Source organism: Callospermophilus lateralis, chromosome 2 (genome assembly GCF_048772815.1).
Source record: "Callospermophilus lateralis isolate mCalLat2 chromosome 2, mCalLat2.hap1, whole genome shotgun sequence".
In the NCBI taxonomy this organism is placed as follows: domain Eukaryota; kingdom Metazoa; phylum Chordata; class Mammalia; order Rodentia; family Sciuridae; genus Callospermophilus; species Callospermophilus lateralis.
The window spans coordinates 50851703-50876325 of record NC_135306.1 but is presented as its reverse complement, the minus strand read 5'-3'; positions in this window follow the sequence as shown (position 1 = coordinate 50876325).

The window sequence follows — 24623 nt, the reverse complement described above, 5'->3', positions numbered from 1 at the left end:
TATAATTATTGCCAGCTATAATGTAGAATATGTATTTGATTTGTTTTTCCATGACCTAGAATAGGAAAACACGAAAATGAAGAGGCTTTTCATTCACAGTCATGCGCCCTCCATCTCTAAATCTATTGTTCTAGTAGAATGATGCTCCTATCATTTCAGACTTTGAGGCCTCCCCACCCTGGCAAACTCTCTGAATAGCCCCGCAATGGATTAGACTTCAAAGAAGAAAAAATTGTATTCCTTGTTGCCCCATCAAAAGCTCTGCCTCACCCTGTTTTCCGGGGAGGCCATTTTGCATAATGAGCAAGAGCGCTGAGCTTTGGACTAAAGTTGACCTAAATGGTTCAAACCCTGGCTGTGCCACTGACTGAACCTATGACTTTGACCAAGTCTTCTTCAGTGTGAATACCAACATATACTTAGAATTGTGTGGCAATTAAATGGGAAATATATTAGGTTCATTCCAGTGCCTGGCCTGAGGAAGAGCTTAATAAATGCTAGTTAACCACACAACTTTTTTTTTCCCAAATGCTGGAGGATACAACTTGCAGGAAATGGTAGTTTGATTCAGTTGTTTTTCTGTTCTTTGTTCCTTTGATGGGAAAATTAGGACCATGAAGATTTTTTCTTTTTGCATTTTAATAAGAATAAAATTCATATAAAACTCTGTTTTAAAGTGTGAAATTCAGTGATTCTAGTATATTCATAATGTTGTGCAACCACAAATTCCAGGATGTTTCTGTCACTCCAAAAAGAAACCCTATGCACATTGAAACATCAGTCCCAATTCCTCCTCTCTCTCTCTCTCTCTGTATCTCATAGAAATGACTAATCTATGACCTTGTCTATTCTGGACTTTTCTTATAAATGTAATAATGAAACATGTGGCCTTTTGTGCCTTTAAATTTAAATTTAAGTTTAAGTTTTCCTCATAGAATAGAATGTACTATATTACTTTTTAGGTCTAAATAATATTCCATCATCTGCATATACCACGCTTGTTCTTCCATTCATTATTTAATGGATATTTGGGTTGTTTATATGTCTTGGGTCTTATGAATATTGTTGCTATGAACCTTTGAATACAAGTTTTTGTATGAACATATGTTTTCAATTAGGACAACTAAGAATTTGTTTCCCAATATCACACTGACTAGTAGGGATTATTGTAATTGCCTAAAGCAGACATTTGAGTCATAGGGATGTATTAAATTTCTATGACTTCAAACAGTTTGAGCCCTCCACATACACCCTCTGCTTCTCAGAGTCCATACTTCAAGCAGATGTATTGCCAGGCTCTTAACTAGTAAATTTAGGTAAAGATGGACTCATCACAATTTCATTTTTCTAATAACTATATTTAACTATATAACATACATGCAAACACATGGGTGTGCACACACTGAGCTGGAGTAATTTTCTAGTATGAAGTTAGAGTTGGTCCTGGGCTGACTTATTGGGAGATTTTGTGTGAACATTATCCTCCTTCCCTCCCTCTAGGCCCTTTTCGATTCTTCAGCCTCAATCTTCTCCATTCCTTTGCACCCCGAATCTGATGCTGTCTTAAGAACATTTGGCACCCATCATCTTTGAGGTAAAATCACACAGTTAAATCATTCACCAGTGATGTCCAGATTCACAACGTACTTCTCTTCCCTGAAATAGTTCCCCATTACAGGAGGACAAAGAGTAAGGACAATTCTTGACACAAAGAATGATTACTAATTGTGGCTTCTTACTAACCAGGGAGGTATATGGATCAGGATCCTTGCCAGTGTTCATAGCTTTTTAAGGGAAGGGACTACAAGTTTAGCTTTCATGTGCATAATAATTGTGCTTTCAGTTCTTGTTTCATCTTTTGTGAGCCATTAGCCATCTTGAATGTGAATATATATTCATCATGATTCATACTATTTTAAACCTTTCTATGGGGGTGTTGGGTGTTCCTTCTTAGAGTATCCATCAGACCAAAGTCCCTATTCCAGAGGGTTAATGTCCCCCTCACACACTTTGCTTTGATACTGGATACATCTGGGCTGAAGTGTTATTAAACAACTTTGAAAAAGTCACTTTAACTCTTTAAGCCTTGGTTTCTTCAGCTCTATTGCGATGATGATGATGATGATGATGATGATGATGATGATGTCAATCCTCCAAAATTATTGTGAGGATTACAGATTAAAACATCTAGCAAAGTATTTAGCACTTTATTAGTGCTCAAGATGAAATAACTTGTAGTAGTGCAGTTGTTCACAGAGGGAAAGCCAGTTGTTGCTTCCTAGGATCCTACCTATCACAAAAGGCTCCTGTGATGGCGTAGCTTTCCTAAGATACACTCTACATCTCTGATCCCCTGGCAGCTGCCTCTTTCTGCTCATCTGTCATTGGATTTTACTCCAGACTGAGTTGAACTGAAGTGGAAGCAATAGTAACTTGAAAACCTGTGACTTAGGAGCTACACAAAAACATGTCAAAGGAATAAGAAACTAGTTTCAACAGCCCTGTCATGGTTTCGGTGCACTGGGTTGTAGGAAGTCAGAAATGTGAGTTCCAGCTCTGATTCTGACATTTGCTAAGTATAAGATTTTGAGCAAGATTTTTAAACTCACTGAACTTCAATTCCCTCTTCTGGAAGATGGAGCCAGCAGTATTGATATCATTTCACTCTTTGGGATAAATAAGTGAGGTACCCTATGTTAATAATGACCAAAGAGAGCCAGCCATAAATTAATGGAATTTTTTTTTTTTTTTTTTTTTTTTTTTTTTGCTTTCCCAGTGACTGGAGGGGAGGGCATTACTAGTTAATTCAGGGTATGGGAACAGGGACTCTAAATAATCTGCATTATAGGAAAGGCAACAAAGTATCATCTTATACAAAATACCAGTCACTGCACTTTATGAATATGTCTTGAAAATTCCAACATCTAACATGAGAAATCCTACCAATGCCCACCAATCAACACACAAATTTGAGTGGCAGGAGAGAGCGATCCCTTCCTATCTGTTCTGTGGATAGTAGATCTTGGGCATAATCCTGACCCTTTAATTTACCCTTAGGAAAATGGAAAAAAATCTGTTGGTAAACTTCCCCTATTCAGCATTTTATATCATCAAATAAGTATAAGTAAATTTCAATAAGAAGAAATCCCAGGAGTTAACAATTGGTTAAGAAACATATCTCAGGAAAAAAATGGTGTTGGAATCATGAAATGAAGATTGTTAAATGTGTTTGGAGCCCTATGGAATGCAGGAGTTTTACAAAATACAACATGGTATTGTTTTTCCCCTAAATGTGGGTGCCCACGCTACTCCGACTGTCGACAGGTTTACATTTTACAGCAGTATGTGAGTGGCATGAGAAGAAACTAAACCATCTGCAAAATATCTAGGGTTCTTTTCCAATAAGTGTATTTTTCTGTTATAAAGAGTATTAAAGTCACATTATAGAAAATTTGGAAAATAGAGAAAAGAACAGAGAAATCATCTATAATCATTCTACTCCCAAAATAACGGCTATTAAAATGTTGGTGAATTTCCTCTTAGTGTGTTTCACTTGATATACTCCAATTTTCACCAACAGCTTTTTTACTGATCATTATATCTAATGTTTATGATTCTTTTTGAAATTGGAAGTTGTTTTTTGATAAATGTCTGTGGCTGCAGGATTTGATGGGAGGGGATTGTAAGTTCTTCCATTTATGACTTTGAACTTAACGATGTGTTGCTCCTTAAAGCAAATAATAAGGGAAATTTAATTTTTCAGCATCTAGAGTTGTTTGTGCTATGCTCCAAAACCACTTCTCTTTTCCAACTTTTAATCCCCTGGAGTACTTCAAGGAGCACAACTATGAGAAGCAACATCAAACCAATTTAGTTTTCGTGCAGAGAAAGATTCTAGTGCTGGATTCAGATATTTTTGTGAGCAAATAAAAGCTCCAGAGACTTTGTAGGTTAGTGAATAAAGGATTGGCCTCCAACCAAACCCAACTAAATGAATTTGGTGGTCTCAGCTGAGTTCCCAGCAAGTTTTAGCCTGTATTACAAATTCATCATGCACAATTATGTGCAATTTGGCACAATTTCCAATCCCTGCTTAGGAGAGGCCCTCTGTTTGGGATTGAAGGGAAACATAAAAGACTTGTTGTGCCTGGAGGGAGCGGTTCTGTTAGGTCAAGGTTGTGTTACATCTGGAAATGGATGGGGTAGAAGGATTGTCAGACACAATGAATCTAGGAAAATGTGGGTCCTGGACATCAACTGTGCTTACCATTTGAAATTCCTTGTTCTAAGAAACTTCATTCAAACAGAAGGTGACAGTTTCGACACTGATGGGCTGAAGAGTCTTTTCCAGATACAGCTGATACAGATGAGTTGAAGCACATGAACATTTTTTACTCACCTAACTCTGGAACATACAGAAGGATACAAAATCAGTTTAGAAGTAGTTGGGGGAAAAGAAAAATTCAGATCTGATGAGGTGCCTAATATGTTAGAAAAAATATATTATGAATCTTTAGAAATTACAAATATTTCTAGTATTGCAGTAACGCACAATAATCGTTCAATTGAACATAAGCCAACTAAGGAAATGAAAAATTTAACAATTAACTTTTTACCCAGGGTCCACTCCTCTCACATTTCATATAGTCAACTTGGATTTGATATAATTATTTGGAGAGAAGTGTGCTGAACAGCAAAATGTTCTTTGCTTTGTGCTCTAATTCTGAAGGAGTTGACATTTTACCGGCAATTCACTAAAGACTAAATGATTAGATCCCTAAGTATCATCAAAATTTAGAATCAGGGAGGAAGGCCATTCAGTGTCATCATGACTGGATGGAAGAAGAAAGGTAAAGCCCCCCTGGGAGTAGTTCTAGCTGATAAATCCGCATTTGCTTCCCCCCAAGTGAATTGTGTATTAGAAACTAAGTTAACCAAAATGCTGATACTGGAGTTTCTTGGTAGTTATACCTAACCTGAAATTGCCCTGGTTATTGCATTGTCAATAATTGAAACTTAAGTCATGGAAACTAACAAAGTGCTGATTGTTATAATAGAGCTAAAATGGAAGAAAAAAAAAGCCAAGTAACCAAAGGAAAATAAACCAAATAAGCCTAATGTTGACATTTCAATTCTTACCTTTCTACCTAACAAAGGTCTCAAGCTAGCCACTTGGTATCAATGATAGTAGAGTTTCCTCTCTTTAGCCTCATAGGCACAAGTAATACTGGCAACAAAGAGTTGGTAATGAGACCAAGAACATCCCGTTGTGGTTGTCTCAGAGTCCCAGCCATCTCCTTCCCAGGGAAGTTGGTACTTTTCTGTGAAGCTGAGGTACTGAGAGATCACAACACTCCCACCTACTCATGCATCAGGCTTCCTGCCTCAAAGTGTTGGCTGCAGTTCATGAGATTCTTCTGAGTTCTCTCCTAAGTAAACAATCATAAACTCAGTTGTGTATGCAATCCAATTTCTTTTTTGCCTATTATAAGCTGACCAACATATACAGGATATAATTAATTCTTGGGGAGGCAGCCTTGGGTAGAACCCAAGGTTTAGAAGGGTAGAACCTAGGTTTAGAAGTCAGATGAATATTCAGTTTTACTTTCCCTCTCCTAAATTGTGCAACCTTCAATTAAATGACCTAACTTTTTGCGGTTTGGTTTACTCGTTCTTAAAATAGGAATAGGCAATGCTTCACATTTAAGGAAGGAATGCTTGTTAACCATAGAACTTGGCACATAACTGCAGACAATATGGATGACCTTTAGAGTCTTGCAATGGTGGCTTATGGGAATTCAGATTGGTAAAGTGACACATAGAGTCCTGCTTAGTGCTTGAGGAAGGAGAGAATCATAGCTGACAACTCCTCTTTCCTAACATGTTAGATGCCCTTGAGTAATACCTAGCAGCTTTGGTTCAAGAACAGATGAGAGATAAAAATTAAAGAAGGAAAGGGTGAAGGAAGGTGAAAAAGCAAGATAAAGAGGATGCAGAGGTAGCCTCTAGAAACCAGTGACAGAGAAAAGAATTAGGATTGGAAGGAGAAATTTCCAGCAATATGGTCTGAATGCCTGAGGTAGAGAATGCCTGAAGTTGTTGACTAAAATATTAAGATCATATTTTTAATTCATGTCTAAGCTGAATTGAAAGAGGAAATGATAGAGGTCAAAAATGAAGTGAAAGCATGAATCCATGGGCAGCAGCCTTCTGCAGAGCTCTGATAGCCATGTGTTGACGAGGGGAAGAGACAAAGCCTACGAGCCAGAGAAGAGCAAGAGGTCAGGATGGAGACTCTGAAAGCTGGGAGCCCCTACCCTTCCAAATAGCAGCCCTCTCCTTGAGAACACCACATGGCAGAGGGACTCTTACTCTTGTCTTCACTTTGGCTCTGCATAATTCTAAGACACCACGTAGTAAACACAGACATGGACTCCAAATAAAAGCTCAGACGACAATTTAGGCTGAAGTGAGTGGACATCGTTAATGCCCCAGGGGTGGTAGAAATCCCAGTCCTTTCTCATACAGTACAATTTAATCTCTGATCTTAAACAATTCTCAGAGATAAAACTCCCAGGGACTTGAGTCACAATCAAGACTCAGTAAATCCATGTAAGCCCTCATAAAATATGATCAGCAAAAAATAAATACATAAATAAACCCTCAGTGCAGATATTAGAATTATTAGATACAGAATAACATGCCCATATTCTATGACCCAAATATGTGACCTTCATAGACGATGACACATGCATCCTGGAGATGTACAGAATAATAGTCATATAACAATTTTCTTAATAATTCTAAACTGTAAACAACCTCAGTTTCTATCAGCAGTAAACTAGATAAGTAAGTTGTGGTACATTTATTCAATGAGATATTCAAAGCTTATCAACATGGTTTTATCTCAGAAACAGGAAAAAGAGGGAAGTCATAGAAAGCTTTTATTAATTATATTTCATTAATATCAAGTTCTAAAACTCACATTGTTCAAAGATGCATTTGTATGTATTAAAACTATATGTAAAAAAAGCCAACTATTTATTGACACGAAATTCAATATAATGCAACTCACAGATTGCAGAGGAAAATAGGATTAGAGGAAAATATGAAGCCCAGTGAAGGTACACAAGTGTTCATTTTTAAAACCTTTTCAAATCCTACTTGGGCATTGTACACATTATTTGTATGATGATTTTGCAACAATAAGAACATAAAAGTAGGAATGAGAAGAAAGAGGCAGAGGAATAAGAGTGATGGTTGAGGTTGGGCTGAATTAGAGGGCAGAGTTTGGGGTTCTTAGAGAAGAAAGGAAAAAGTTTGAGAGAAAGAAAATGTGGGAAGATTATATAAATTATTTCTATGTATTTTGAATATGGAGTTTTTTTGAGAGATAGTAATAATGATATAATCTACTTTTTATTTATTTTTGGATACCGTAGAGAAGTTTCTTTGCAACCAAGAAACAAGGGAGTTTAAAATTATATGAGTCACCCAGACTTTCTTTTTGCATTTGTAGTTTATATGTTTGCATAAATTTTTCATAACAGAATTTGAGCCTCTCAGCTTGTTGATGTATCCATGACTCAAGTTGGCACCAAGCTTATCATTTCTTCAGGTGCCCCCCCCATGTCAATTTCATTTCTGTCCTCTCTTCTCTTTGGTCCTGTGTACAATAATCCTCATTCATATGTACATTTCTAAGTTTCATCCTGTAACTATTTTCTCCTTTCTGAGACAGGAGTTTTTATATTTTAACACTTAAGGTTTGTGCATTTTGTAATCAGCATGTATGTTAATCATGGTATAATATTTCCTCAAAAAAACTTGTTATTAAATAGATGATGTCTTTTTAACCACCAACCACTTAGGAAAATATGAAAATAAATCACTAACTCTTATTCTTTTTTTTTTTTTTGTCTCATTCATGTGTAGGCATATATACTGCCTCATCCCTCAATTTACCAAATACTAAATTTGGAACATCTTCTCAGGAAGAGCCCTTGCTCTTTTACTTTTTCCTCTTTAAACCTCTGTGAATTCTACTCAGAAATCTGTATTTCTCCACCTACCAAAGCATTCTGTTCATTTAAAGATTTCTACCAATGTTCCACAGTCAAAGTTAATAGCCAAATAATAATAATACTTGGAATAAAACACATGTAAATATAAGATTTTGAAACAGGTCTGAGATTAGATTCCCCAGGAATATGCACAGTTGCACAGTTAAAGCTTTTTCCCTTATGATAGATCATAATAATTTAGTTATTGGAGTTAAAATATTTTGGGTAAGTGAATCTTTCAGATAACAGAAGATGAGTTGTGTTTTTCTTTTTGGGGAGATTGCCTGATATAATGGAAAGAACTGAAACTTGGCATGCAGAAACCCGCTTGATTCCAAGCTCGTGGGTTGCCATTAACTAGCTGTGAAACAGGGGAAGCCATAATTCCCCGGTCTGTTTCTTAATCTTTAATAATATTTTAAAACATTAATAATACCAATAATTTAGCCAGACGCAGTGGCACATGCCTGTAATCTCAGTGGCTCAGGAGGCTGAGGCAGGAGGATCATGAATTCAAAGCTAGCCTCAGCAAAAGCAAGGCACTAAACAACTCAGTGAGACCCTATCTCTAAATAAAATACCAAATAGGGCCATGGATGTGGCTCAGTAGTTGAGTGCCTCTGAGTTCAATTCCTGTTAAAAAAAAAAAAAACAATAAAAAATACAAATAACTTAATGAACAGCTACAAGGTACCAGTATTGTTGTTCTAATCACATTATATAATAACTCTTAATTCTTAAAATAACCCCTTAAACTGTATACTATTATTATTCCTATTTTGAACAGAGATAGAAACTGAGGCACCAAGAGAGTGAATGACATTCATAAAAATAGAGTTCCTTGTTTAGTGTCAGAGCCAGGTTTTTCATTCAGGTGATGGATAGTTAGATGGATAAGTAGGTGGGCAGGCAGGCAGACACTCAGTATGAAGAGCTATCTTCCACATGTAAAGATGAGGTGGTCTTTCTAAATGCACCACAAATATTCCTTTTTCATTATAAGAAACCTGTGGACATCACTTACTTGTATGAGCACAGGTTACTGCACACTGCTGTCCCACAGAGATGTCCCAGTGGGGAGTGGTTGGGAAGGGCCTTCTGCTCCCAGACTGACTGCTGGTATAAGAGTATGTCCTTGTAGACCACTGCCAGGGCAAAGAGCAATGAAACTCATACTTGTTGTACAGGTACAACGTGTCTGGCTGTGTGTCTACTTTTCTGCCTGTTTTATTTATACAGGTTCTATTTCATGGTTTTGCAAGAGGATATCAGACTCAAACAGGTTTCACACAATTCTAGTAGCAGAGACAGAATTGGAGGGCAGAGCCATCTGCCTACAAAGTCTGTATGGATTGTTTATGCTCACATGCTGCCTTCTTTTTTTAAAAAAAAGTGTATTATTTGGAACTGGCAAATCATGATTGTTTCACATGTTGCCTTTTGTGGTGGGGCCAGGGCCCTTTATTCTGGATTTGATTTTATTAAAGGCCCGTGTATAATCCCACAGAGTGATCATTTCAGTAACATCCATTTAGTGCAGATAGAGTGAAATTGTAGAAATCAGGTACTACCAAGACCTTAAGGTCCTACTGCTTGGTCCAGGATTTTATTAAGGAAAGCACAAAGCATAGCATTTCACTGACAGTTCAAACTGATATATGTTATTGAGATTCTGTCTCTTGATTAACTTTGTTTATACCCCAAGCAAGAATTCCATTCTAGAGTTATTCTTCAGTTGAAAAATATGTCTAAATATGATAATAGAAGATATTATAAGGTAAGATAGTTAAGACAGTTAAGATATTATAAGGTAAGATGTTATAGGGTAAGACAGAATTGAAGCTATTAACTAGCTTATATATAAAAGGAATTTGCTAAATTTACTATTTTTAAAGGCGAGTTTGTGTTAAGAAAAGGCTTATACCTTATTTATACAGCACAGGTTATTGAGTCAGACTGCCTTGGTTAAATTATCAACTGCTACTTGCTCTTGATGATATCTCAAGTAAATGAATTAGCTTTAGTTTTCTTTACCTGTAAAATGTATATCATTGTTTTTATGTCACAAAATTGTTATATGAATGACATAACCCATATAAAACACTTAGCCAGGTGTCTCATGCATGCTAAGGGCTCAATAAATGATAGTTGCTCATATTCATTAGTAACAGAATTTCTGTTAGTACCAGAAATTACTATAGACTTCATCTTATTTATTATTACTTTATATATAAGCAATATTTTCTATTTTGCATTGTGTGTATGTATTTCAAAATAAATCAGATATGCTATAGAGCATTTTAGTTTAAATGTGCACACAGTGTTTCCACAATCAATCCAACAAAGTCAGTAATGAACTGGGCATAATTTTCTAGCTAATTGAATATAGATGAAGAAAAAGATATTTCTCTTGCTTTTTTGAAAGGCAGAAAATCGAGATATGTTAATTTCAAGTGATAATTTCAAATCATAAACAGCATATGAGTTGAAGAAAATTTTACAGATATTTTCAGATAGAACCAGTTTTTTAATTTATTTTTTATTTTTTAAATTTTAATTTGTTATATATGACAGCAGAATGCTTTACAATTCATATTTCATATACAGAGCACAATTTTTCATATCTGGCTGTACCCAAAGTAGAGTCACACCATTTGTGTCTTCATACATGTACTTAAGGTAATGATGTCCAAGTCATTCCACTATCTTTACTATCCTACTCCCCTCCCTTCCACTCCCTCCCCTTTTCCCCTATACCCTATCTAGAGTTCATCTAATCATCCCATGCCCCCGCCACAACCACATTATGAATCAGCATCCTTAAATGAGAAAAAACACTAGGCATTTGGTTTTGGGGGATTGATTAACTTCACTTAGCATTATATTCTCCAACTCCATCCATTTACTTGTGAATGCCATGATTTTATTCTCTTTTAATGCTGAATAATATTCCATTGTGTGTGTATGTATACACACACACACACACACACACACACACACACCCCACATTTTCTTTATGCATTCATCTACTGAAGTTTACCTATTGGAATTGTGCTGCTATAAACATTGATGTGGCTGTGTCTCTCTAGTATGTTGTTTTTTAGTCCTTTGGGTATAGATGGATGAGTGGGATAGCTGGGTCAAATGGTGGTTCCATTCCCAGCTTTCCAAGGATTCTCCATATTGCTTTCTGTATCGGCTGCCACCAATTTGCAGTCCCACCAGCAATGTATGAGTGTGCCTTTCCCCCCACATTCTCACCAATACTTATTGTTTGTATTCTTAATAGCTGCCATTCTGACTGGAGTGAGATGAAATCTTAGAGTAGTTTTGATTTGCATTTCTCTGATTGCTAGAAATTATGAGCATTTTTTCATATACTTGTTAATTGATTGTGTATCTTCTTCTGAGAAGTGTCTGTTCAGGTCCTTTGCCCATTTATTGATTGGGTTTTCTTATTTCTTTATATATCCTAGAGATTAGTGCAGTATTTGACTTGCATGTGATAAAAATTTGTTCTCAAATTGTAGGCCCTCTATTCACCTCACTGATTTTTTTTTCTGAGAAGAAGCTTTTTTAGTTTGAAAACTTTTACTCCAATAAAATAGAAAATATTGAAGGCACTGACAAATTTCTAGACTCATATGATCTGTTCAAATTGAATCAGGATGATATACACAATTTAAACAGATCAATTTCAAGTGATGAAATAGAAGACACCATAAGAAGCCTACCAACAAATAAAAGCCCAGAACTGGATGGATATACAATCAAGTTCTACAAGACCTTTAAAGAAGAATACCAATATTCTTCAAGTTTTTTTTCAGGAAATACAAAAAGAGGGAGCACTTCCAAACTCATTTTATGAGGCCAATAGCACCCTTATCCAAAACCAGGCAAAGACACAAAAAAGGAAAAAAAACTTCAAAACAATATTTCTAATGAACATAGATGAAAAAATTCTCAATAAAATTCTAGCAAATCAAATACAAAAACATAGGACAACATGATCAAGTGAGTTTCAACATACAGAAATCAGTAAGTGTAATTTATCACATCATTAGACAAGAATCATATGATCATCTCAATAAATGGAGTAAAAGCATTCAACAAAATACAGTACCCCTTCCTGTTCAAAACACTAGAAAAACTAGGGATAACAGGAACATATCTCAATATCATAAAATCTATCTATACTAAGCTCCAGGACAATATCATTCTAAATGGAGAAAAATTGAAATCATTCCCTCTAAAAACTGAAACAAGACAGGGATTCCCTCTTCCACCACTTCTATTTAACATAGTCCTTGAAACACTGGCCAGAGCAATTAAACAGAAGAAATTCCACCAGAAAACTTCTAGAATGAGTAAATGAATTCAGCAGGTAGTAGGATATAAAACCAATACCCATAAATCAAAGGCATTTCTGTATATCAGTAACAAATCCTCATAAAAGGAAATGAGGAAAACTACCCCATTTACAATAGCCTCAAAAGATAAAATAAAATAAAATTCTTGGGAATCAACTTAACAAAAGAGGTGAAAGACCTCTACAATGAAAACTATAGAATGTTGAAGAAAGAAATTGAAGAAGACCTTAGAACATGGAAAAATCTCCCTTGTTCTTGGATAGGCAGAATTAATATTGTCAAAATGACCATACTACCAAAAGCACTATACAGAATCAATGCAATACCAATCAAAATCCCAATGACATTCCTCATAGAAATAGAAAAGATGATTAGAAATTCATCTGGAAAATAAAAGACCCAGAATCACTAAAGCAATCATAAACAAGAAGAGTGAAGCAGATAGCATCACTATACTAGACCTTAAACTATACTACAGAGCAATAGTAACAAAACAGCATGGTATTGGCACCAAAATAGACTTGTAGACCAATGGTACATAATAGAGGACACAGAGACTAACCCACATAATTAAAGTTATCTTATATTAGACAAAGGCACCAAAAACATACATTGGAGAAAAGATAGCCTCTTCAACAAATGGTGCTGTTAAAACTGGAAATCCATATGCAACAAAATTAAATTAAATCCCTATTTCTCACCATGTACAAAACTTAACTCAAAGTGGATCAAGGACCTAGAATTAAACCAGAGACACTGTGTCTATTAGAAGAAAAAGTAGGCCTACATATCCATCATGTCAGATTAGGTCCCAACTTCCTTAGTAAGACTCCTATAGTGCAAGAATTAATATTAAGAATCAATAAATGGGTCAGATTCAAACTACAGAACCAGTTTTATTTATATTGCTCTGATTGTTTCAAAATGCTATCTTGAAAGTCATTGTTTAAGGGTGTAAAAGCTTTTTATAGGAATTCTTAGTAAGCCTCATGTCCAATTCATTATTTGCTATACTTGGGTGACAACATATCTAGATTTAGAAAATTAATTCTTACTTAAGCATCACATGGCTCCATTAGAACGAGGTCCTTAGTTTTGCAGTACTTATACAATTTTTATTCAGGTTCTGACGCTTTGTATTTTGAGCCATATATGTGTATATGTGTTATCTACTCTGACCTTTTTTAAAGATCTTTCTGATATAAAACTCAGCATAGCTATCATGCATTCCATCATTAGAATAATACTTTCTGATTATGCACCAAATGTCTGTCTCCTTCAGCCAGTATTTTAATAAGGGTGGAGTGCATCTGAAATGTATATCACATTGCAAGCTGCATATATTGCCAAACTTTAAAAACACACTAAGCTCAAAAGGGAGGTTTTTCTTTTTAGTGGAATCTGATATTATCTGAGTTGTTACTCTTAGGTTTACTGGGTATTTTTATTTGCTTTATAAATATATGTTTGCTAAGCATAATAGTTTTATTATTGTGATAGGTTTATGTAATTCTTTGAACATATATTGTTAAACACAAAAGGATAATAAAGTTATATTAAACAGGGTTTTAGAATCATGAAATACATGCCACTATAAAATTTATCAACTTTTTTTATGATGTCTTGAATTTTGGAAAATGTATTTCACAATCACAAATAAATGTGGGTATTAGGATGTGAGGAGGCAAAGCTTATTCTAGTTTAGAATCTCTCTTTGGAGCCAGATGTGGTTTTGATGAAACCCAGAACTCACAGGGTAGATATATTATATAAATAAAGCTGCTTCTCTCCCACAAGGGCTCTGGGCTCAGCTCTGATATTAGATCTGTGAGCACGTACGATGCGTTCTTACCACTAAGGCACCACAATAGGCACGAGGTTCCAGGTACTTCTAAAATAGGCAAAATTATCTATGCTTATTGACAACAGGAATTTTTATGCAATGCAAGAATAACCTTGGACAACAAAGCACCTCAAAAGTTAAAGGGAATCCTTTAGCTGCATTTCTCTGGTGACTAATTTAGCCAAATATGGGAACTTAGGGGAGTAGCCAAATAAGATTTGTCTTCTAATCAGCACTTAAAAAGAGGAAATTTATAATAAGATAGCCTGGGAACTGACTTAGAAATGGTACTCTTAAGACTAGTAGTACTAGTAGTAGTAGCAGTAAGATCACCAAATATCATCTTTAGTTTTGGAGTGGGGAGACAAGAGGCATGGGACACTAATACTGAGAAGGGTAAACAACATGTCATGACTTGAATTCTTCTTATGAGAAGAACAGGAACACCTACATTTTTTTAGATGAGAAAAAACACTGAGGGAGAGAGAGAGAGGAATACAAATTGGCCCAAGGTCTTGAAAATGGACTTGAACTATGGTCTTCATGTCCCTAGTCCACTGGCGCACAACCAAATCTCTAATTTCATAAGTCCCATTTTCCTATATTGAATGTGTGTTCACCAACACTATAAAAATATATCCTCACTAAGCTCTATCATCAAGGTCTTTTGGTTTGGCTCTTAACTGAAGGCTTACTCCCATCTATTGTAGATATAATACAGTATTGAAGGGTTTGGTTACATGTGGTGCTCTCTAAAATATGTGCTTTCTGTACACATAGCCACTTCCTGATTCCAGATTGAAATCAGAACAATCATAATGAAATCATAACCATTATAAAAATAACACTAAAATGGGACAAAACGGCAAACTATGGAACTCTCTCACCTACTCACTTTTTCACAATGCTTGGCTAGGGGACACAGAAGTCAGATCCTGTCCTGAGTGTGGGATAACTCTCAAAGTGAGAGTGGGGCTGGTGGACAGGGAATCCTTTATCTTCTGGAACTTGCTGCTATAATTTCTAAAATTATAGGATCATGTTAGATTATTTCTAGATTTTCTTCCCATTCAATTTTAGTATTCAATTACTTTTAGTAAAGATTCCCAGCCTCCAAAATTTTGATCATTAATTCTTATGTCACAAAATGCCCTCTGAATTAACTGTCACTGCTGACATTTATTGAAAATTTATTGTTGACTGAAAACTATCCAAAGAGCTTCCTATTTTTCTTTGGGAGTTATCTGAAATTTTACCTAGTATAAATATGCAAAAAAATGTGTCATCAACTTATTAAATTATTTTATATTATTCATAAGCCTCCTATTCAGTTAGATAATAGTGGAGCTTTTATTTCCTTTATGTTAGTCCAGTCATCTTTGAATTTGTTAACAGTCCTTTCAGATATTCTTTCCCTTTTTTCTTCCCAAGATGCCATCTGAGTGCAGGGTGGTTTTGCTCTGCCTTTGGAGTATGCAAGAGGTCAGAAATTTGCAAGCTGCTGGTCCTTGATAACAATGGTTTCTTTAATTATCCACCTTAGCATTGTCATTAGGGGCTCTCCTAGAACCAAGAGAGAATTTGGAGATCTAAATTCAGCACTCTTGCCAATTTCAGCAGCTTGGCAATACCACACCAAAGATCTTCTTCTGGTTCAAATGCCCTGGTCTAGAGTGAGGGAAACACCACAAGGTAGTCAGTCCCCTTTGAGAGTCCCAAGTTACAAATAGGGCAAACCCCCTCTTCCTTTGCTTCTCCTGTAGCCTATGACATTCTCCATCAGGATTTTCACCAGGTTTCTAGGAATAGTAGGGGTGGGTATGGCAATGACATACACATCTCTACCTGTATCCCTGGCCTCTGTCCTGAGCTCCAGGTCCTAAAGGAACAATAGCAACCAACCTATGTTGAGCAGTTTTTAAAGACAAGAAATTGGGCTAGCTACTTTCCATCTGAGGAGCTTTCTATTCCATTTTGGAATTTTCCCATTCCTCCTCTTCTGATGTGAACTTGACTTTGGTCAGTACTTCTCAACCTTGGCTAAAACTTGAAATCACTTGTGGAATTTTAAAAATCATAGATGACCAGGCCCACCCAAGGAGACTCTTTTTTTAATTGAACTTGAGTACAGCCTGAGCAGCAGGAGTTTCAAAAATTCTCCACGTGAATCTAATATGCAACCCAAGTTTGGAACCACTGCCCTTTGTAATTGCCTTATCCTCTTTGTAATAGCATTTCTCTTGGTCCCTCCTTAGAGCAATAATGAAAGATATGATTCTGGAAGAGAGACACTGGCTTACTGATAAGGGACTGTAATTGATAGATTTTAAAAAGCATATTCCTATGGCACATATATAAGACACTTATTCCTCAAAAGGAATCCATTGTACAAATAAATGGAGTTATATTCAGCCTAGTCCACCTGCATGACCTAGTAAAATAGGAATAAGAAATTCTGGTGTGGTGTTGCACAATAGGATGATCGTGGATGGCAGTTATGGATTATACATCTCAAAAATCTAGAAGAAGGATTTCGAATGTTTTTACTATGAAAAAAAAAGATAAGACATTTGCAGATATAGGTATGTTTAACCTGATTTAAACATTATTCAATGTGTATGTATACGAACACATCACATGGTGATAACCTGTTAATATGTATAATTTAATCTATATATATGCTTTTATGCATAAGTTAAAAAATAAATAACAAATACTCTCTTACACAAAAAACAAAATTAAAAAAAAACTTGCCTATACATTCAATACATTTTAGTTAAAGAAGAAAGTGGTACTAATGGTGCCAACTACCTATAAATGACCCCTCTCCATTTTTCCATTATACCTCATAAGGCCATTCATCTCTTTTGGGAATTATCCCCCTTAGATGGATGGAGCTCACAATGGGACCATGATTTACAGATTTTGGACACTCCTCAATGCTTGTGTCCAAGGAAAGTGAAGGAATCAGCCTGGGTCACCAGACACCCCTCAACTAGACAGGAAGAATGTGCCAACCATAGTTGACTTACCACCTAACCAGAAAGGTGACTTCTTGTGTTATTCCTCTCCAGTGCCCCAATATGGTAGCTCTGTATCACAATACCATCACTAGCTCATTTTTCCTAAGGTCATCATATTAGAAGGAAGAGGCAGTGCTTAATTCTCACTAGATTATTACCTAATCTAGTGAAAATTAGTTATAAGCTATTTTAATAACTGATTGGTGATCAACTAAATATTATGGTTTTATTGCTTTACCTTATTCAAGGAGATAAAATATAAAAGTACATAGTTAAATCATTTTATGTCTAAATTGTGCTGGCAAATAAAAGCTAATCTCTGATTCATTATACATTATCAACCTTAACATACTAACAATACAACATATTTAGTGTGACTCTTCCCTTTACTTCTATAGAAATAATATTTTGTAAAAAATTTCCAGTGTAGTTAATAATACATATTCTTTGTTCTTTTTTTATTTCTCACTGAATATGGTTCAAAACAGAATTTTTAAGAATTTTCTTATAAATCCTAGAGTTTATAAGAATTCATTCATTTAAACATTTATTAAGGTCATGATATTCTAATAGGAAAGAGATGAAAATAAACATCTACAATGTCAGACTGAAAGAAAATGGCAAAAGTTATAAAAATGTTCTAGAAATATGGCTGGGGGTAGATTTGGAGATCATGCAGGAAATCAGTGGATTAGGATATGGACAGAGGGGATCAATTTAAGAGGTATAGAAGAGGAAGAAATAGAATAGCCAATAGCTATTGACTTCAATACAACAAATGTATATGTAATGGACATAAAAGTTAATGCTAAAGTTTTTTTCTGAGAATCAACATCACTTTTACCATTGGTTAATGATATATACCATTTTAAGTATACTTTACAAATATTTATTTAAAATAAAAATGCATTTACTTATGATTTATTTTATACTTGTGGCTTATCAAACATTATTGTAGAAGTTTCATTTTGTTGTAAGAATATGGATAATGTTTGTGAAAATTCTCATAAAGAGTATGATAGACTTTTATTCAATTTTATAAAACTGAACTATAGACATATGAAAAAGAGACAGTGATTAAGACCATGGGCTTTGCTATTGCATTATAAGGATTCCAATATCCTCCTATATCATTTATTTGCAGTGTGAGCTTGAAAAAATTATTTCATTGCCCAATGAGTTTCTGATCTGAAAAATGAGAATAATAATTATAATTGTGCCTATGTGTTAAGGTTATTGTGAGAACAACATGAGTTAGCATGTCAAGCACATGGAATAGTGCCTATCCACATTAGGCACTCAGTAAATATTAAAGAGTTTATTTCCCTACGCCTTTCCTGATAGGATAATTACTATCTTCATCCAGATTTTTAGGTCTCCATTTTATTAAAAAGTGACTTTGTAAAAACATAAATTATTAGTACATATTCATTAAATCCAGTGTGGACCTTGGAGTTTTTAACTATAAATTCTCCAGGCAAGAGTTTGAGTTTGTGGGACAATTTGTAGGTATGTTATTGTCTATTAGACATTTGGAAAGACCTGGTGTTCATGGACACCCTAGCTATAGATCCATCCCTGTGCCTCTGAGATGGGGTGGATAAGACATTGCTCAGCACTCTGGAGACTGCTAGGGGACCCCGACAGTGTTTTGGTGCTCAGCCTTCAAGAGCCCCCAGTGATGAAAGCATGACCATAATCCCCCCTAGGAAGGCACCCTCTCTTTGACATCTGAATTGAGTGGAGAGAAGGCAGGAAAGGTTGCTTTTGTTCCCTTTCATCTGCTGTCTCTACCATATTCATGCAAAGCCACTCAACTAAAGAAGGGACCTTATTTTAGTTCTACTTTGGACTAGGAAATAAGTCTTCAACCAAATTGAAATGCAAGGATTGTTATTTGAGTAGTAAAGGAAATAGTGTGTGTGAAGCTCAGGCGTCCGGCACACAGTGAACTACTCAATAAATGGTAGCAATTTTGAACCACTTTTCAAAAGTATAATAAGGGTGAGCAAATAGAGACTCAGAATAAAGAAAATGTTTCAAGAATTTTGACTTTATAACCAGAGAAGATATAGGATTGAAGGAGCTTTATAAATTTTATTTTATTGTTTGTTTTTAGTATAAGCACAACTTTATGGAAGCCACATCTCTCACATCCACAGTTTTCTTCTTTGGTGTCACATTAAAGGAGCACATCTAAATAGTAAAAAATGCATCCTTATTGACATTACTTATATGATACTAAAGCAGGTCCAGATTATTCCCTGGCAGCTTCCCATTTCTCATACCACATTCTCTCCAGAGCAACCCCCTCCCCTCTTTACCTCTTCATTTTAGGCTTTCAAACCTCATTTTCCTTTCTTCTAATTTCCCTTCCTTCCACTCTACTTCTTTAATTTCAACTCTTTTTAAAAGTTTTATTGACTCAATAATTTAACAAATTTTCAAGGCACACATTTATAGGGGACATGTATTCAGAATACATGTGATAATCCAATCAGAATAATTAGCATATCCATCTCCTTAAACATAATTGTGTGTGTGTGTGTGTGTGTGTGTGTGTGTGTGTGTTGCTGAGAATCAAAACCAGGGGCATGCTGCTACTGAGCTACATTCCCAGCCTTTATTTTGAGACACAGTCTCAGTAAGTTGCTGAGACTGGCCTTGAATTTGCAATCCTCCTACCTTAGTCTTCCTAATAGCTGGGATTATGTGCGCCATTTATTATTTTTTTTCAATGAAACATTCAGAATAAATTCTCTCTTCTAGATATTTTGAAATTCACAATTACATCTTTTTTCCTTTAAGTCCTTTGCTTCCTCTTTTTCTCTGATCATCCTCTGACTAGTCCCATATTCATAATTTTTTTAGTCACAAATGCTAATAGGATCAAGTCATAATTAAGGAGCAAGATCCTTAAAAAGGGTGGGATCCAAGAGTCCAGGTAAAGGAAATAGCTTTGGACTCAGGACACTTCATCTTGTGAGAACCAAGAGAAGCAATCTGTGGGATGGCTGATGAAGGGTTAGGAATTTGAGGAAGCTCCTGACCAGGACCTCTAGTTTTTTTCTATAAAGATAGGGGTATTGTAATCTTCTGCGAGTAAGAAGGGTGATCACTGAGGTGAGGTGCTTAAACAAAATGTTGTGAACCAAAAATGTATTAAAAGTTATAGGAGGTCACTGTTTGGTCTGAGTTCCTACGGTAGGAACCAACAGACTAACCCAATCCAAAATGGAGTCACTTCTGCTAAGTGCTACACAAACAAACGGAAACTTTAAGGAAGCACCTGGATTCCAAAACAGACCAATTTTTCTTGAAATTATGAGATTCCAGTCTACCTGAGTCATCAAAATAAAGAAGTATATTTTAACACTTATCACTAAACAGACATTAATCAATCAACTTCTTTCTGTAGTTGCTTTCTGATTCCCACCTCATAAAACCAACTGTTCTGCCACGGCGCAGCGGGACATCTCATTTTTGTTTGTAAAATGAATTGCAAATAAAAGCCAATTAGACCTATAACTTGCTTGTTGTAATTTTGTCTTTTGATGGTGGGGATGAAGAACAGCCATGCGTAGTGGAGGAGATAAAGCCCACGGGATGCAAAAGAATCTCCATTATCTGGAAAGTCCAGGGAGGGGAAGAGGGAAATTGACTTTATCAGAGATGAGAGGATAAGAAAATATAAAAATGACAAACATGGGATGAAGACATTAACTCTTTCATGGAACAAAAGAAAAGGCTCCATCACTACCAGGAGGTCTAAATGCGTGAGGAAACTAGGAAAGCAGCGCCATTCCCCCTGGGCATTCTCAGGCCATTTTCTCTACTAGTTGTCCCATCAGGGATCAAGGGCTTTCATTAAAGTCTATTTCCTGTTTCCCAGTTCCATGGGCATGAAGAAATAAAGCACATACTGAAAGAGATAGCTGGATTTGGGGAGTACCCAGGGGCTGTTAAAGCAGGAAATGTTAACCCCTTTCCTACTTTCCCATTCTTTATCTTTGCTGCCTTATTTGCCTTCTTTGTTTTATTTCTTCACCTATTTTAACTGTTTCAAGATTTCTCATTACTTATTTCAATCACCCCTCCTATGCTTATTCATTCCCTACACTCTCTTTCACTTAAGTTTGTTGAATACGAATTCAGAAAGACATGTAATCCTAGCAACTTTGGAGGCTGAAGCAGGGGGATTGAAAGTGTGAGGCTAGCCTGGGCAACTTAGCAACAACTGCCTCAAAAAAAATTTTTTTAAAAGAATGGGGGAAGGAGGTGGCTGAGAATGGAGCCCAGGGATAAAATGCCTTTGGGTTCAATCTTCAGTACTAAAAACAACAACAAAAACAAACAAAAAACAAAGATTCAGAAGCATGAGTATAGGGAAAGGAAGATTGCAAAAGATACTGCATTAGAAGAAATTAGCTAATGAGAAATTGGAAGTTTTAGAATAAATGCACAATTGATGAAATAGAGGGTTCAGAAGAAATGAGAAGGAAGACAAAAGAGATGGAATAAAGGTAGAAATAAGAAGTATTAAGGAGATGGGGAAATGATAAAATTAAGAATTATATATACTTTGAAAGAATATTGTAAAGCAATTTTAAATTTATATTCCTTCTCTCTCTTCTTCCACCAACAACCTTAATAGTTATTTTTAAGTTATAAATAATTTCTACTTGTTGATTCTACTTTTCTGGTCATCCCATCTGGGAAAAGAATATAAAATGTTGCTACCCACACATGAGGCAAAGAACAGTTTAATGGAAAGATTAGGGAAGGAAGAAAGTGCACATTTTTATGAATAAACTTCCCAATGACTCAGTCAATCTGGAGGGTTCACATTTTATACACTAGAGCTTCTTTTTTTGTTGTTTTTTAAGAGTTCTCATGTTTTTCTCATTAAGGCTGAATTCACCTCCATTTCTCTCCATCCTCCTTTCCTCATTTACTCCAGTCCTCCGGGTGAATACCAGCTGCACACCAATCCCAATGCCGCAGGAGCTGAGACAAAGCAGAGGGAGAGGAATTGATCTTTCCCCCCACCCTTTAAAGATCCTTTATCTGGAAACAGCCACTGACATCTAATAGGACTTGAAGAAAAGCCCATGTGGGTAGCATGTGGCTCCTCCAGCCCAACTCCTTTGTCCTTCACGGTATGCAAGCATATTAAAAAATTCACTGGGTCTTCCCTTGTTTTCTCTAGATCATCCAGTTTTCTTCCTGGCTGAAATCATGCAAAGGGAATGCACTTGAGTGGATGGAAATAAACTGGGGAGAAAAGATAATGTTCTTATGTTTGACTTAAATAATGAAATACTCCTTGAGCTTGAAGTGGATAAACTCATTTTAGAACTTGACCCTCAGGCTACCCCTTGACCTAACTCAATTAGACTTTGTTCATATAAGTGGTTTTAATTCAAACATAATAGAGACAGAATTTCAGCTCATCAAGAGATTGTTATTTGATTTTTCCATTCTCCTTTTCTCTCAAGTTTGAAGATTAATTTTGTTCCAGCTGTGAAAAATAAGAGGTCTTCTTGTCTTTTTTAAAAAGTATGTTAATAGTATCAATGACAGCTACCATTTATTGAGTAGCTATTTTGTGCCAGGTATTATTTGGATATTTAATCTTTAGGTTTTTGGGAAACTCTTTGATGCAGGTGTTGTTAATCCTATTTTATGAATTATATAGCTGAGAGTTGGAAAAGTTGAGGTTCTTCCCTAGATCTCATGCCTACACAGAGTAAGGACTTATTTAAACCCAGGACATCTTGGCACCACCTTTATGCTATCTCTCAATATGATATGATCTCACATTGCTGGGTGACTTGGAGAAAATAAAGCAGAAAGAAGAAAACAATTTCTTCTCTTTCACAGAGAATGAGACATTCCCTTTAATGAAACAGGTACAGAAATCTGGCATACACAGTTGATGGAGGACCATGATTTCATTGACTTTGTAAGGAAAAAGGGAAAGAAATCTGAGCCCATTTTAAAAACCTTATATCACTGAAATCTTATTTGAAATAGAGGAGGGATAATTGGATTTTGATTCCCCTGGTTACATATTTCTCCGTAATTAGTAAGTAACTTACTAAAGATAGTCACAGGGGGTGGACATGAAGCTCAGTGGAAGAGTGTTTGTGCAGCTTGTGTGAGGTCCTGGGTTCAATCCCTGGTACTGCAGTCAATCAATAAAACAAATGATTAAAGAAAAAATCATCAATGTTTTACCTTTCAGCTAAAGTGTAATGATTTGAATGTTTCCTGTTTTCCTTCTATAACATATTAAATACTGTTTCTAGACAGTTCAATGAAATATTTTCCCTATACTTCATCTTGACTACTTTCTAAGTACTTCTCCTTTTCCAGAGACTCCTGGCACACAGGTTGATAAACAGAACTTGTATGGTGATTATAGAGTTTCATAACCTGCTGATAGAGAATTTTGACAGGTGGCAGGTAGCAAAATACCTTTTAAAATGACCACCTTTAAAAACTAAACACACTTGCATGAATAAGGATGTGCTTTCTAGATTAGCAAACACAAAACAGTGGCTCAAGGTCAAAGGTGCATGAAATATTTAGGAAGGTGGTGAAGAACATATCTTCCTGCTGTGGACTCTGGCAATGCTTGTATTACCAGTTGCCAAGCAAACTGCCACCTGTCACAGTCATATCTTCAGGGACTTTGCAATTCCGAAATGTTTGATTTTGCCAGAATCCTAGAAGGAGAGGGAACTCCAAAATGCATGTCTAAATTTAGCCATTTTCCCTTTCAATCTTTTTTTTCCCCCAATAATGAGAAGTGCTTGAGATTAGGAAGAGTGAGAGGCATGTTTGTTTTGGAGAACCTCTACAGACACAAGGTTTCTTATGGTAGAGAGAGGACAGAGATGTCAGTATCTCCAAAGAAACAAAGGAGCCATAAAATCCATAACCTGTTTAGGGATAGGTTAATGGCAGGAAGGAGACCAAGGCTTCAGGATATGACCTGAATATGTGTGAGGCTGCATTATGAACAAGATCACCAGGTATTTCTTGTGGTTTCCTTGAAATTACCTCTCAGATCTCCCGAACACCTACTGGAAAGAGATCCCCACTAACAATGTTCGAATCATGATTAACAATGCTCATTATAACACAGTTCTGCAAGGATAGCTGTCCTTACACAATGGATTTCCAAAAGACTGTTTGATGCCAATTAAAGGATGGCAAATATTCTAAAGGAGCGGATGAACGGTGAAAGAGGATTGTGTTGAAACCGAGCGTTAAGCAATGTCCTTAGATATTTCCTTAAATGAGGTACATACTGTCT